This window comes from Mandrillus leucophaeus, unplaced genomic scaffold (assembly GCF_000951045.1).
Source record: "Mandrillus leucophaeus isolate KB7577 unplaced genomic scaffold, Mleu.le_1.0 Scaffold766, whole genome shotgun sequence".
NCBI classification, from domain to species: domain Eukaryota; kingdom Metazoa; phylum Chordata; class Mammalia; order Primates; family Cercopithecidae; genus Mandrillus; species Mandrillus leucophaeus.
The window spans coordinates 670622-673681 of record NW_012108319.1 but is presented as its reverse complement, the minus strand read 5'-3'; the positions used below and the strand labels follow the sequence as shown (position 1 = coordinate 673681).

The 3060-nt window shown below is 47.9% G+C and overlaps 1 long non-coding RNA gene across 1 annotated transcript; it reads right to left on the bottom strand.

The window, feature by feature from the left end:
- Positions 1 to 1905: 1905 nt before the first annotated feature.
- Positions 1906 to 3060, bottom strand: LOC105529447. Its single transcript, XR_001004513.1, has 2 exons — positions 2853 to 3060; positions 1906 to 2039 (listed from the first exon to the last, which is right to left on the bottom strand). It is a non-coding gene; the product is annotated as an uncharacterized LOC105529447 (long non-coding RNA).

Genomic DNA, 3060 nt, shown 5'->3' with positions numbered 1-3060 from the left:
CCTTGTTGCCTGTAACTGCAGTCCCGGTTCCACTCTGTTAATCCTGTCAAAGCAAAACCGCACAACTGGGGCTCTCACAGATACCACTACCACTGAAGGCTGGAAAACGGAGCCAGGCATGAGTTTGCTGTGAGTAGAAAAGTAGGAAGTGGCAAAGCTACTTAGCTGAGAGATTTGGGGACTGAGGGCTTAAATTAATATGGTCAAGAAAATAATGAGTCTCCAAATTAACAGCTGCTGGTCAGGGAGACCCTAAAAGCAAATGCTGTTATTTATTTAAGGTTTAATCGTCTTACCTGGGATTGTGGATATCTGCACAAGATGGGCTGCTTGGCATGGCTGGGAGCCCTGGAGCTGCCACCAAGCAGTGGGCACTGGGTGCACGGATGGGGAAATCACCACGCGCTGGGTCCTGCCTCAGCTTTACAGGAACCGTCTCGTTTGACCCTTACAGAACTCTGGGAGTCAGCTGCAGTGGCTATCATTCCATCTTAGGAAAGGGGAAACTGAACTCAGGGATATGAAGTAACCTGACCAGGGTCGTACAGGGTTGGGATTCACATCCAACACAGGGACGCTAGGGTCACCCTTCTAGCCTCCTGCAGGTGACCTCGGCACCAGGAAAGAGGGCACAACCTTGTGTTGAAAGTGAGCTTGGGTAATAGTTACCTGTGCCCTGTGCTGGGCCCAAGATATCCCCAGGTTGGGGAGAGTGCATTTCCATCTTCACCATGGCAGATGCAGGTGTGGATATTCCAGTAGGTTCCTGGCGAGGGGGAGAGAGATTTGGTGAGGGGGAGAATGTGGACCAGTAAGGTACGTGTGCAGCACAGACGCCCACTTACCCCAACAGGCATGGTCCTGCCTATCCCTACACACACCTCTTTCCTCTTTACCAAGTTCACCTCTTCCAAATTTCATGGCTAAACATTCTCACCTCCCCACTTGCCCTCCCCACCCACCTCACCCCCTAAATCCTGACTCCTCAGTTAGAGCATCTTCTTTTCTGGTACCTGTACACCCAGATTTCCAGTTGCACCTTGATCTTACTTTCTCCTTGTTCTGTGAAAGCTGCTGACACAGGGGCTTGCTACTACCATACCATTATGCCCTAAATCCTGGCTTCAAGTCCAGCTTTATCTTCAGATAGGACCAAAATTAAGCTACAATAGAAAAAAAATAACTTAATGCTAAATAAAAATAGCATCCTTTTTCTTAAAATTCCATCAACTTTAGTGTCAGTCTGACTCCTGAAACTTCTCGTGAAACTCGTATATTTTCTGTACTTGGTATGGTAGTCATTCCGATTGCTTTACATTTCTATCTCTTCCACCTGGGTTTTTGCAACTTGGAGATCAAGATTATTGCATACCAGCATTAACAGCTAATACATTGGACTCCTCCTTGCCGTTTTTCTGAGCAGGGCTGATGGAGCCAAGGCTTACAGAATAGGGGGAGCCTTATTCTGAGGCTGATGCTCTAGTCTAAGGTCAGGATTCCCTGACCTTAGAGCAGCGAGACCCATGCTGCCCCTGATGAGGGATGTGGGCCTGAGATTCACCATAGTATAGGTCTATTTCCTTTTTTCTGAAACTCTTTAAACCAACATGATTTAGAATTGTCCAGATTTCAGAGAAGAAATGTGCAAACATTGCATATTATGTACCATCCCCTAATGGGGTCTGGAGTAGCATCCCCTAATCAAACATATGTATATTTCTGCAGCTAAATATTTAACTGTAAGTATACAATATAAATAGTCTAGTAGCAATTCAGTTCAGCTTTAACTGTCAAATGAGTCTAGATCCGACCAGTCTTTGTTGTCAAATGGGTTACCAAAGCCCTTTCGGTTTTCAATTGTTTTGGATCTGGGAGTTTATAGAGAAGAGATCGTGAGCCTGTAAATGCAAATAGCTGCCGTTTATTGAGCACGCCTGCAGTCTGGTGTAATCCCAAAAAGAGCGAGCACAGGAAGGCGCTGTTGTTTGCTGCATGTCACAGATGGGGACACTTCCACGTAGAGAGGCTAGGGAGATTGCCTGAGGGCACAGAGGTGGGACCAGTTCAAATCTGGTGGAGGCCAATGCAAGACATGTGCTCTTGCCACTATGATGTCCTCTCCCTAAGAAAGTAACAAGCTTGGCCAGGCACAGTGGCTCACTCCTGTAATTCCAGTGCTTTGGGAGGCTGAGGTGAGAGGATCGCTTGAGCCCAGGTGTTTGCGACCAGCCTGGGCAACAAAGAGGCCCAGTTTCTACAAAAAATAAAAAATAAAAAATTGCTGACTCTGGTGCACATGCCTGTGGTATCAGCTACTGGGGCGACTGAGGTGGGAGGATTGCTGAAGCCCAGGAGTTCGAGGCTGCAGTGCACTATGATCGCACCACTGCACTCCAGCCTGGGAGACAGAGGGAGACTGCAGAAAGAGAAAAGAAAAGAAAAAAGAAAAAAGAAAAGAAAAGAAAGGAAGAGAAAAGAAAAAAGAAAGGAGGGAAAGAACTGGCTTGAGAGATGGCCCATCCCTCCAGGTGACCGCTTCCTTTATCTCAGGCCCCATGCCCCTTGGTGCAAACTGTCCTCCCTTAGCGTTAGCTCCAAGGGCTGTCAGGTGGATGTGGATCCCCTGCCATTTACGCAGGGCCTCTCTAGTTTTATTTTTAAAATCGTTCAGTGCCCCAGACATTCTTGAAGCAGTCATTTCCTTCCCTTCTCGTTTATTAATGAGCTTATTTCTTCCTCCTCCCCACTGTTGCTCTGAGGCATTTGTGAAAGGCCTGTTGTTGCCTTTGGCTGACTCCACCTTTCTCCTTCTCCACCCCCAACCTTATCTTCTCCCTGCCAGTGGGACTAACCTTTGTGCCTTTCCTCCTGCATTTTCACAGGGGAGCCTTCCACGCCGGGGGTTCTGTGCCCGGCTGGCTTCACAGCTTGTTAAATTTCATGTGCTCCTGGCCTCCTCCTTGTGAGAGGGCCTGGGCCAGGGCTGCAGGGAGGTCACACTCTGGGTTGAACATGTTCCAGCTCTGTGTGGAAGAGCCGTGTTAAATTGACTCTTGCATT